Raw genomic sequence first — 13136 nt, 5'->3', positions numbered from 1 at the left:
CAGGGGCGAAAGCACAGGAGGCAGGGGCAGATACAGTCCATTGCGCGAATACTGCGGTGCTACGAGGCTTGTGGAAAAGTGTAAAAGGCAAGATTCGCAAGGGTAAATTTGTAGACCTTTTTTCACTCACAGATGACATGAAGAAAGGCTTGGCGCAGGCTAAAAACTCGGGAGGTATGGGGGAAGATGTTTTTTGCAGCTTTAATACTTGGTTGAAAGGCATGCTCATATTTGCGACATGTTATTTGGAACCAGGGCGCAGGAGCACGTTAACATTCGAAGGTATCTATTTTTAGTCCTCGACATGTTCGTCCGGTCTCGTAATTTGGCATGGCGTGATTCACAATTTAGGAAAAAACATGATGGTGCTTTAGTTATTCCTTTCGGGGTTAAGGATGTGGAAGTGTGGTTAGAGGTCTCACAACAACGTCGGCCCCCCTTGGACGGTGTGCCTCCTCGGAAAAGCTATGCTACCAACAAGCAGGGGTCGGCAGGAGTGGGGAGAGGGAAATGTTTTGCCTATAACGACTCCAAATGTACTAGGGGGTTGGGGTGTCGTTTTCGCCACTCCTGTCGTCTCTGCGCAGGTGAGTATCCAGCCAAGGACTGTCGACATGGGGCAGAAGGTACTTCCCAGGACCGTGCCGAGGGACACAAGAGTGCTGGATAAGGCTAGTTCTCCGGTCCGTTTGGATTCTCTTATTAGATGGTTGCAGTTATACCCATGTAGAGAGGATGCACTGTTTCTTTTTGAGGGGTTTTCAGAAGGTTTTCGTTTACCCATAGACAGGCCGTTGATAGTTAGGGCGTCGCAGAACTTACGCTCTGCCAGGGATTTTCCCGGGGAATTGAGGGATAAAGTGCATGCGGAGGTTTTGCTGGGAAGGATGGAGTGTCCTTTTCCTTGTCCTCCGTTGCAAAATCTCTGTATTTCTCCAGTAGGCGTGGTTCCTAAGAAAGTCCCGGGCAAGTTTCGTTTGATACAACATCTTTCATATCCGCAGGGAGGTTCTGTTAATGATGCCATACCTGAGAATTGTCGTAGGGTCGTTTACCAATCATTTGACGATACCTTGAATTTAGTTCGTAGTTTTGGGCATGGCGCTTTGTTGGCAAAATTAGATATAGAAGCAGCATTTCGTTTATTACCAATGCATTCTGAAATTTATGGGTTTTAGGTTAGATTCTGGTTATTTTGTAGATAAATGTTTGCCTATGGGCTGTGCGGTTTCCTGTGCCTATTTTGAGAAATTCAGCTCCTTCTTGCAGTGGTGTTTGCATGCCGGGACCGGATAAACGGGCATAGCGCACTATTTAGATGAGTTTCTCTTTATCGGTCCAGGAAGAAGTGACGTTTGTACTGACCTCCTTTTTTCTGCGCAGTCCTTATTTAAAGTGTTAGGTGTTCCCGTTGCTATTGAGAAGACAGAGGGTCCGTCTGTTTGTTTATCTTATTTGGGAATTGAGATAGACACGGTGGCTGGTTGTTGTAGACTTCCCATTGACAAGGTTGAGAAACTGCGCGGACTTATTGCAGTCTGCTTAATGGAGGATTCGGTAAGGTTACGTAGAGTTCAGTCGCTTCTCGGTTCCTTAAATTTTGCTTGTCGTATTATTCCCGTGGGTAGAGTTTTTTGTAGAATATTGGAGAGGGCAACAGCTGGCGTGGTCCGGCCGCATCACTACGTTCGCCTGTCAGCGGAGATAAAGGAGGATCTTCGTATGTGGAACAGGTTTTTGATACACTTTAATGGCGAATGCATTTGTCCTTCACCTCCTTTAGCGAACAGCTCATTGCAACTTTTTACGGATGCGGCCGGATCGTCCGGTTTTGGGGCCTTTTCCAATGGGGAATGGTGTGCGGCTCCGTGGCCGATAGCTTGGCGCGAGGAGGGTTTGACAGACAACTTGTTGCTGCTGGAACTTTTTCCAATTGTCGTATCAGTTGAACCTTGGTCCGTGCGACTGAGCAACTGTCATGTAGTATTTTGGTGCGACAGTTTGGGTGTGGTTCATGCCATCAACAACCAGTGTTCGTCTTCACATTTTGTTTTGCGTTTGCTTCGGCATTTAGTTTTGCGCTGCTTGGAGTTTAATATTAGATTCAGGGCAAAGCACGTGCCAGGTGTGTGTAATGACATTGCTGACGCGCTGTCTCGATTTCAATTCGATCACTTCCGGGCGCTTGTGCCGTCAGCTTCTAACGTTGGTTTGGTATGCCCCTCGTTTGTGTGGCAGATTATCAGGCTGGCTTAGAAGGTTTGACGTTAAAGTCGCTTGCTCCATCGACTTTCCGGACTTACTCAGCCACTTGGCGGGATTGGTGCAGACATTGTGCTCTCCCGGACATGGAGGGTAAGTCTCCGGAGCAGTTGATTTCATCTTTTGTTTGGGTTAGATATCAGCAGGGCAGATCTAGAGTGTTTATGGGTTCCGCGCTTGCCGGTATCTCCTTCTTTTGCAAGTTAAAAGGTTTACATGATCCCACCAAGGCTTTCACGTTAGTGAAGGCTTTGAAGGGTTGGGCTAAGGGGTCGCCAGCGCATTCAGACTCTCGTCGGCCACAGTTGATTTGCAGCTTTTGTCTGGCTTGTTGACATCAATGGGGAAGATTGCGGTAGATGCGTATGAAGCTTTTCTTTTTAGGCTTGCTTTTGCGGTAGCATTTTTTGGGGCTTTCCGGGTTAGTGAGGTAGTGTCTAGCAATAAAACATCCACAGTTTCTGGCCTTTTGTTAAAAGACATTGTTTTTCGTGACTCAACAGTACTTTGAAAGCTGTGTTTCTCCAAAACGGATCAAACAGGCAGGGGGAAATGGGTCACTTTACATAAGAATAGGGATTTAGACATCTGTCCAGTGCAGTTAGCTGCAAGGTTTATGGAGTTACGTCCTAGTGGGGGTGCTCAGTGTCTAATTCATGCGGATGGCACTCCTCTTACCAAGTTTCAATTCGCAGCAGTTTTTAAGAAAGGTTTGTTAGAGTTAGGTTTGAAGCCTTCAGAGTATGGTACGCATTCTTTTCGTATTGGCGCTGCTACTTGTGCGGCCCTCTCAGGGGCATCTGTGCAGGACATTCAGAAGGTTGGGCGCTGGAGGTCGGATGCATATAAAAAGTACGTACGTTGCGATAAGTTATAGATGCGCACCCTGCGTTAACCCGAAAACGTTGCTTACCTGCCAATTGGTCAACGGTTAGGGTTGAGCAATGGGGGGTGTGAAGGGATTTTTAATTTTTCCTCCCGTTAGCCATGATTTGACCCATTTGGTTCACGGATAGGTTTTTTTGTTTTTCTACTTCACTCGGGTTCCTGTTTTCCCCAGTTATGCATCCCTGCTAGTCAGTTGCTATGTGTTAATAAAAGTTGTGTCCGTTGGAATAGGGTTTGGTGCGGTTCTCACGGTTAGGTTTTCTCTTTTTCCACAGCATTGGCGGAAGAAGATGGGCAGGTGTGGCTACTTGGTCACTCATATATTTTTTGGGCGGAAAAATATGTTTTGTCCCAAAAGCAGGTTTTGTGGCCTTGTAGGTTTAGAGTGCGTTGGATTGGTGTGAGAGGCATGCATGTGGAATCTGTTTTGGCGCTGATAGTTTCATCGGTGGCGAAGTGGGGAGTTCCAAAAATATTGATTCTTCATGTTGGGGGCAATGATGTGGGTCAGTTGAAAGGTGTGGAGTTGATTATCAGGATTCGCGAGGTGATGGACGAGATTCGTTCGCGTTGGCCCACTATTCGGATTGTATGGTCTGAAATGATGCCTCGTTTGACATGGAGGGGAGTGCGCAAGTATGGTGCTTTGGAGAGAGCGCGGAAGAAAGCCAATGTTGCGATTGCCAGGCATGTGGAGAAAATTTATGGAATTTTGGTGAGTCATGGCTTTTTGGTTGGTGATATCGTGAACTTCTTTCGTCATGATGGTGTGCACTTGAATGCTTTGGGGACTAGTTTGTTTGTGAAAGATTTATTCTCGTTTTTGGTTTAGTTTTTGGGTGGCGGGCCAGTCTTTTCTTAGGGCCTGGCTTTGGCGGGAGTTTGCTGCAACTCAGTGGCTTTAGGTGGCGTAAGACAACTTTGTGGGGGCACTGTCCCTCATTGCCCCTGGCGAATTTGTCCTTCTCTTTGCGGGGGGACCCGGGTGCTGTTTTGTGCGCAAGCACCTTGGATTGGCCCAGGAGAGAAGTGAGACTCTCGCATCGTTAGTACATCTTGAAGGGGGGTCGTTTAGTCGTCCTCCCAGTATTGATCAAGGTGAAAGCTAGAACTGAGTTGCAGCGTCTCTTGGCCACCCTGGTTAGGTTGATTGAATTAATTTATAAATTAAAAGCTGTGACCTTTTTTAGCCAAGCTCTGGTGTCCGTGTCTTTATTTATTTGTAACTTAAGTTAAGTAAGCTAATCAGGTGTTAAGGTATTGTGAAGCAGTAAACCAATGCAGATCTTATGTATTTGAATTTCATGTATTTTTATCTACTGTAACGATTGTAGTGCTCCCAATACAGCTGACTCCTTTGTACTACAGCTTCTTTACTGCACATGTAAAAGTGCTTTGAGCCCTCTTGGAGAAAAATGCTGCTTAAGTGAAAACATTATTATTATTATTATTATTGTTATTATTATTATTATTATTATTGTGCACCATCCAGAATCAAATGCAGTTTTTGTCTCAGGTCAGGACAGATTGGGAAGATAGAGTGATCCTGGAAAGTATTCATCATGTAGATGGGACCAAGGGCCTGATTCAGTAAGGATCGCTATTGTGATCGCAACAGCGATTACGCACGCAGTCTCACTGTCTCACTGCGAAAGTATGCTAATGATTGCAATCGCACTGCCTTCGCAGCCAAACATAAGGACGCCCCCTTTACCTTACACACATCCATAATACTTTGCAAGTCTGCGAAACCAACAGTAACATCGAGTACAATGAGAGCCTCACGCACACTTGCACAAGGCCTGACCTTACTCAGGGAAATTATTAAATTCATTGCACGCAGTGAAAACCCAAGCTGTGTATTGCGTCGCAATGGCTATTTTATGCACGCCCCTGTAACGGTCATTCAAACGCACTGGCGCACCTATGTTTCACCGACCACCCCCTGTTACCACCCCCAAACAGTCACTTCCTATCAATTACTCTGTGATGGGTCTGCAAAGTCACTGCGATTACATTCCCGATCACAATGGAGTGTTTGCGCATGCGCAATGTGATGCATACGCAGAATGTAACAAATGTCCGATTTCGTACGTAATCGCAGTTGCGATCGGTAATGAATCAGACCCCAAATCAGTTGTTGGAAAGAATCCTAATAATTGTCATTCAATACAGAGAGCATACTAGGCAACCTCAATACTGAAAGCTTCCTAGTTACCATCATACCATACAGAGAGCATCCTAGATACTGAAACAAAATAGTGTTTTCCACAGCTACATGATAGAGAGCCCCTTATGACCCCCATACAATAACAAGAGCATCTTAGTAACTGCCTTTCAATAGAGACAGCATCCTAGTTATGCCATATAGATATCATTCTAGTAATGCCATACAATACATAAAGCATTCTAGTAACTGCCTTCCACAGAGCATTCTAATGATCACCTTATAATAAAAAGTACATGCTGTGAACACCATTAAACACAGAAAGCATCATAGTGACAGCACTGCAATGCAAAGTGCATCCTAGGGAATACCATACTATACAGAGAGCATCCTTGTGACAGTAATCTAATACAGAGAGCATTCTAGTTACTGCCATACCAAATCATTAGAAGAGTATGAGGAGTGTGCTGCACTCTAGTCAGAGATTAGTGGACATAGGGCCTGATTCACTTTGCATCGCTATTCTGTTTATACGCACGTAACGCAGTTGCTAATCGTGGTGACATGTAAATGTTTGCATTCGCATTGCAATCGCAGCCTGACATAAGGATGTCCACTTCCCCTTACTCACATCAGTATACTTGGCCAACATACAGAAACAATCGGTAACATTGATTGAGACAGTTAATGAAGCCCAGACCTTACTCAGGAATTGCTTACTTCAGCGCATGCTATGAGTCCTCAGGCGGCATCTGGTATCATAGTGGATAATTTATGTATGCCCCTGCAACAACATTGAAATTCCCTGGCACGCATGCGTTCAGCTAACCCCCCCCATCACCACCCACAAAGGGCACTTCCTGTCAATCACTCTTCCATGGGTCTGCGTATCCTCTGTGATCGCTGTCCTGATCACAGTGGCTGGTTCTAGCACGCGCACTGTGACTGCGTCCCTTGCTGAATCAGGTCCATAGTTGCTAAGTTATTCCGTAGTTCTACACTATGCACTATAGAGACATTATGAACGTTCTGGTGACTGGGAGTGGGGATGCATCAACCTTATCGGTTGCTCATTTAATAAGATGGCTGATAGGCCAGGACCAGCCCCATGTAAAAAAAAACAAAACAAATGATATGCCATCTATAAAAAGGCATCCCAGTAAAGCCTACTGGGGGTATATTTAGAAGTGAAGATGTTGCCCATAGCAACCATTCAGATTCTACATATCATAAATATAGCACTTTCTAGAAGATAATAACTAGAATCTGATTGGTTGCTATGGGCAACATCTCCATTTCTAAAAACCTGCACTTTAGTAAATATACCCCCTGGTCTCAAAGCATTATCACAAGAGTAACTCTAACTAATTGATAGGCAAGCTGATACACTGCCAAAGGACAAAAATGGGCCATCTTGGTAAAACGATCTGCCACTACTAAAATAACCGTACACCCCCTAGACTCAGGAAGATCTGTGATAAAATCCATGGAAAGATGGGTCCATGGCTGGGTAGGAATGAGTAGTGGGTGGAGAGGACCCACAGGAGACTGTGGGAGGATTTATGTTGTAAACACTTAGAAGAAGAACACATAAACTCTTGGACATCTTTTTTCATGGAAGGCCACCAATAAGAACGTTGCAAAAATGAGTCCATTTTATGAACACCTGGGTGTCCAGAGAAACGAGAATTATGAGCCCAAGAAAGAAGTTTAACTCGTAACTCAGGTGCCACAAATATCTTCCCAGAAGGAGGATACCTAGAGATGGAGGTTGAAGAAAAGGCCAGAGGGTTTATTATAGGGTATCTTTAATCCTCATTTAGTTCTTTCTCTTCCAACATCGAGCGAGATAGTGCATCTGCCTTTTTTTTCAATGAACCTGGACGATACCTGAGGACAAAATCAAAACGAGAAAAGAAGAGTGCCCAACAAGCCTGTCATGGGTTCAAACAATGGGTAGTCTTCAAATACAGCAAATTCTTATGATCTGTAAAAATAGTAACGGGATACTTTGCGCCTTCTAATAAATATCTCCATTCCTCCAACGCTAACTTAATAGCTAACAATTCTTGGTCCCCAATGGAGTAATACACTCTCAGCACTGGAAAACTTTCGTGAAAAGAATCTACAAGATACCATTCTCCCATCTGCAGCCACTTTGGGACAAAATAGCCCCAACTCCATAAGTGGAGGCATCCACTTCCAGCATAAATGGTTTCTCAACATCAGGTCGAACTAGAATAGGAGCCGCAGAAAATGCATCTTTTAGAGTCTGGAAGGCATCCAACGCCTCTGAGGACCACACTTTGGGATTAGCCCCTTTTTTTGTCATAGCAATGATTGGAGCCACAATCGTTGAAAACGCTTTGATAAACTTTCTGTAATGATTGGCAAAGCCTAAAAATCTCTGAATAGACCTTAATGAAGTGGGCAAAACTCAATCTTGAATAGCCTTTAACTTCTCGGGGTCGATCTGAGGTTTGGAACCAGAGATAATATACCCCAAAAAGGGTATAACAGGAACTTCAAAAATGCACTGGGAGATCTTACCATAAAGCTTTTTAGCTCGAAGGCGGCTTAATACCTCTTTGACATGGGTACGATGATCAGAAAGATTCCTGGAAAAAATCAAAATATCATCAAGATAAACAGTAACAAACTGATAAAGTATATCTCTGAAAATTTTATTCACAAACTCCTGGAACACCGCGGGAGCATTACATAAACCGAAAGGCATGACAAGGTTCTCATAATGGCCATCTCGCGTAGGTTTCCACTCATCTCCTTCTTTAACTCTGATCAATTTGTAAGCTCTCCTTAAATCACGTTTAGTAAACAGCCGAGAACCCTTAACTCTGTCAAACAATTCTGTAATGAGAGGCAAAGCATATTTGTTTTTTACTGTGATCTCATTTAGACCTCTAAAGTCGATACATGGACGAAGACCACCATCTTTTTTCTTTGCAAAAAAGAAGCCCGCTCCAGCGGGAGACGAAGAAGGCCTGATAAACCCCTTTTGTAGGTTATCTTGCACATATTCCGACATGGCTTGAGTCTCAGGAACAGAGAGAGGGTATACTCGACCTTTGGGTGGCATTTTACCAGGAATAAGTTCAATAGGACAAGCCCAGGGATGATGCGGTGGAAGTTTGTCTGCCGCCTGCTCAGAAAAGACATCAGCAAATTCATGGTAAGGCTGTGGGAGAGAAGGTGGAACATCTACTTTCACTTCAGCCATTCGTACCACATGAATCAAACAATTTAATTTGCATTTAGGACTCCAAGAAAGAATTTGAGAACAAGTCCAGTCAATATGAGGGTTATGAAGAGTTAACCATGGTAAACAAAGAACTATATCATACATAGAAATAGGTAATACCAGAAACTCTAAACTTTCTTCATGCAAAGCTGCTACCCTCAACTTCATAGACTTTGTTTGATGCGTAACATATCCATTAGAAATTCTAGTCCCATTTACTGCAGAAAGGGAAAGAGAACGGGTTAATTTGACAGCAGGAATTTTCAATTTTTGAACCAATGACAGCAAAATAAAATTGGCCGCTGCTCCAGAATCTAGCAATCCAGAAAACTCTTTACACGGAGACCCAAAATCAGGAATACCCACAGAGATTAAACAATCCTTTTTGGGGAGAACTTTTGAAAATACCCCCAGTTTGACTTCCCCTCCATCAACTAGGGACGACCATTTCCCTGCCTTATTGGACATTTAGCCAAAAAATACAAGCACAATTTAGAACGCCTCCTACATTGCTTCTCCACTTCAGACAACTTAGCTTTATTAATTTTCATAGGCTCATCAGATGTACCATGAAGGAAGCGAGACTGGGGAAGAGAACTTTTAATAACACTCAGTGCGATTGCTCTGGACCCCTTGTTCTCGCATACGCAAATCAATTTTAATAGTCAATGAAATTAACTCATCCAATTTCTCAGGAAGATCCCGAGTCACTAACTCATCTTTAAGTTTCTCAGAGAGACCATTCCAATGTGCTGCTCTTAATGCCTCATTGTTCCACTTAAGTTCTGCCGCTACAGTTTGAATGTGAACCACATACTGACCAACTGGAGCTGTTCCTTGTTTTACTCGTAAAATGTCCACAGACGCGGCCACTGATCTTCCAGGTTTTAAAAGTAAAAAACAAATGCTTGGTAATTAGACATTAAAGCATTATTTCTCTCCCATAAAGGAGAGGCCCACTCGAGAGCAGCACCAGACAATAATGACACGATATAAGCCACTTTAACACGGGAGGTGGTAAAACTTTGCTGTAATAATTCAAAATGAATCTCACATTGGTTGAGAAATCATCTACAGGTTTTTGGATTGCCATCATAAGAGGTAGGAGTCGGCAAAAGTAGATGGGAAGCAGAAGCCCCTGATGTACTTGTAACAGGAATCTTAAGTTTATCAAGAGGTGTAAAGATTCTGTAAACATTGCAAAACTTGAACTTGAGTATTTTCCTGTACTTCCAGATGGGCGGTCAAACCCTGAAGCACCTGTACCCCAGTAGCCTGTTCCAGATCCGGATTCATTTTTAGGTTTGCGCAAACTGTCATGGCTGCCAACACTTGAGACTCCTGGAAGGAGTCAGGCCTACTGGGCACTATAAACTGTGGTGGTTTTAGGAATGACCTTTTCATGGAATCTCAGTAACATGGAATAAAAGTAAATAGAATTTATTCACAGGCAAAATATATAGCAATGTTTCACATAAAGTCTCAACAACACAGAAGTTCAGATATGCAGTAGTCAATATAGGAGTAAACCCCCATATTTAAATAAAGTCTCTGACATTAATGTGGTAGGGAACCCCGAGTCCAATATGATGCTAAGACCTCAGGATGGTATAAAGGATGTTACTAGGGTTGGGCCCTGTAGTGTGATGAAAATCCAGAACAGGGTTGAGCCCTGCAAAGTAGTGAAGATCCGGAACAGGGTTGAGCCCTGTGATGAGAAGCAGGGTTGAGCCCTGTGATGCGTTGAAGATCAGTGACAGGGTTGAGCCCTGTGATGTAGTGAAGATCCGGAACAGGGATGAGCCCTGCGATGCGGTGAAGGTCCGGAGCAGGGTTGAGCCCTGCAATGTCATGAGGATCCGAAGCAGGGTTTAGCCCCATGATGTAGTGAGGGTCCGGAGCAGGGTTGAGCCCTACGGCATGACAGGGATCCAGAGTGGGGTTGAGCCCCGTGATGCATGAAGGGTTTGGAGCAGGGTTGAGCCCTGCAGCGTGACAGGAATCCGGAGCAGGGTTGAGCCCCACGATGCACGAAGGGTCTGGCGACGATAACTGTAACGGTGCAGTTGACAACTGTAGTAGTGGTGAGTTCAATGTCCACAGAAGTAGAAGACAACAGGCAGAGTAAATAATCCAGCAAGGGATGCAGCCACAGCGATGGTACAGGATAACAATACTTAGGCAATGGCAATGCTGAGCTCTGTAATGCGGCTGGTAACCAGTATCAGAAGTTTAACCGGAACACAGGCAGAGATATAGCAAAGTCCACAGCAAACCACAGGCACAGCAGGGATCTGGCAGGAATCCAAGAAAGACCTGAAAGTAACGTTGCACAGACACTGAGACACAGTTAGTAACAGGCTTTATACTATGGGTCTGTGATCCATAGGAAGTTCAGAACATGTGACCCAAAAATAATCAGGTTTGAAATAATAAGCAATCAGAAATCCCACAACCTGACAGCACCTTTGAGACAAATGATAATTTTAACTCTCTAACCCCTGTATGTGGAGAACGCCAGCAACCAGGATAGCTCCTCCAATGACCACAATGGAACTTGGGCAAATGTAGCTTATCTTTATGTACTGAGATAGTCACAGTCCTGACACACTGCCTGTAGCTCTTCACTAGAATCTAGCCTAACCCAATAAGATTAAAGCTTTTTGATGGAGTATTCATATAGATCAATATTGTTCTGAACTTAACATCACCATAAATTAAATAAGTAATTAACTCACCAAACTCTCCAATTTACAGTAAGTCAATTTATACTATAATCAAGTAACTTTAGATGATTTTATAATGCTCGGCAAAAGCAGGTCATTATTCACTCAGTTGAAAATGCAGTGCATTTTCAATGGTTGCAGAAAACCTATTCAAATTCATAGCTCATTGGAAAAAACTCACTGCCTTTGAACCAGCCAAGGCCACCTCTACACCTCTCTCTTCCTCTCTGTTGACAACATCTCACTCTCCTCCATTGTCCAAGTCTGATGTCTAGGAGACACCATTGACTCTCCCCTTTCCTTCTCCCAGATTAAGAGTTTCCTTAATTGTAACTCCTGTTATGTTATATATCTCCTTGAATGCGGATGCGGCTGTCAGTATGTAGCTCAGACAATATGCACATTGAACACTCGATTTTTAGAACATCGAAGAAACGTCCTGAAAAATAATATTTATCATAATTTTTTCAAACATATGTTAGTGTGTAAAAAAGGTACTGTCTCTAATCTGAAAATAAAGGCCACTGAAGAAACCAAGGTCACAAGTAGAGGGGAAGATAAGTTCAACACTCTATATAAGAGAGAAGCCTATTGGATTTTCAGACTCAGGAGTCTTGAACTGGTTTGAATGAAACTATCGAACTCAATAACATCTAGGAATGATTTAATTGTAGTTAATTCTGTATCTTCTGTGGCTTTTTTCTTAATTATCTGATATTTATTAATTCACTCATCATCATATGGATTAAATTTGTAGTATGTCCTCGATTCACACTATGTACCAATTGTTGATTGGGTCAACATGTCACAACAGGATTTCCCCCATTTAGAGCCTTATAGCCACATCATACAGGTTGTCCCAATCTAGTCTGTGGCTGGTAAATCTGTCAATATAGATATAATTCAACCAAATGTCCGTAGTCTATGATAACATGTCATTCTAGTCATTCTAGTCTAGGTCCTCCTTGGGGGATTGTATTATTACATTATGTTATTCCATTATATTATTAATATATTTTTTCATCATATTTATCTTGAGATTTTCAGTTTATTGAGATAAAGGAATCATTAGTCTATATATTTATGTAATTTCCAATTATTGGTGTGTAAAATAGTCACCTCAGTACTGCAATTATATTATATGTGTGATTTTTATTATAATACTACTTTTTATTGTAATTCTATACATTGATAATATATAAGATATCCATTGAAATCCGTATATAGGTCTGATGTTGGTTATCAAATGGTTATTGAATAAATACCAATCAAATCACAACTGAGCATTAACTAATGGATTATACCATCAACCAATTAGTAACTCCAGTGGAAGGTATAAAACGGCTCAGACAATCACAGACCATTCCCCTAAAGAAACCGCTACACTTCTTGGTGGAGAAACGCGTCAAGCGGTCTGTCGTCACTGGCACGCAAGTGGAGCGTGATACCCAGAAGTTGTAAGTCGGACTCCAAGAGCTGCTAGCACACATTGCACGCCAATCTTTTTCTCTCCATCCGGGTTGGACAGGCTGCGAAACGGGAGCAGAGGCCCGTCGCTTAATCATATATTTGCAAATGTATGCAACTACTACCTCTGAATTTCTATTATCATGTAGGATTCAAGTAATTTTGCCAATATTGCTGCAGTGTGCTGGAGGGAATATCCCTTTTTTTCTGTGGTTCAGTGTAAACACCGCCCTTTACAAGCACTTGGGCAATATCATTAAGCTGATGTGAGCGACCACCATACTTTCTATTTGCAGGAGCGGAGGTCCCTCTGTGCTGGGCCTCGGCGCTGCCCACCGCTGGGTACACAACATCTACCAACTTTGAT

General features: G+C 43.1%; 1 pseudogene; it reads left to right on the top strand.

Moving 5' to 3' along the window:
• Positions 1 to 614: 614 nt before the first annotated feature.
• On the top strand, positions 615 to 12763 carry LOC148538762 (uncharacterized; annotated as a pseudogene).
• The last annotated feature ends 373 nt before the right edge of the window (positions 12764 to 13136 follow it).

The sequence above is a fragment of the Taudactylus pleione genome, unplaced genomic scaffold (assembly GCF_031769625.1).
Source record: "Taudactylus pleione unplaced genomic scaffold, aTauple2 ptg000037l, whole genome shotgun sequence".
Taxonomy (NCBI): domain Eukaryota; kingdom Metazoa; phylum Chordata; class Amphibia; order Anura; family Myobatrachidae; genus Taudactylus; species Taudactylus pleione.
Note: the sequence above shows the minus strand (reverse complement) of the source record. Positions and strands in the feature narration are given on the sequence as shown.